The sequence below is a fragment of the Nanorana parkeri genome, unplaced genomic scaffold (assembly GCF_000935625.1).
Source record: "Nanorana parkeri isolate BGI_ZX_2015 unplaced genomic scaffold, ASM93562v1 scaffold2300, whole genome shotgun sequence".
NCBI lineage: Eukaryota > Metazoa > Chordata > Amphibia > Anura > Dicroglossidae > Nanorana > Nanorana parkeri.
Genome location: NW_017308568.1, coordinates 2,307 through 2,516, shown reverse-complemented (window position 1 = coordinate 2,516; position 210 = coordinate 2,307).

Sequence of the window (210 nt, the reverse complement as noted above, 5' to 3'; positions counted from 1 at the left end):
CTGATGCCACAGACGTCTAGAATAGGCAGATCAGACACCTGGCGCGGTAGTATCACCGCCTCTGATGAGCAGACCCTGATGATGATGATGATGATGTCATGATCTGCTGCAGCAAAGTCAGGATTGACAGTAAAGCGTGCTCGGAGGGGGCTGCGCCCTGCAGCACGCGCCCTCATTGGTCCTTCCTGGAAGCAATGATGTCACCGCAAG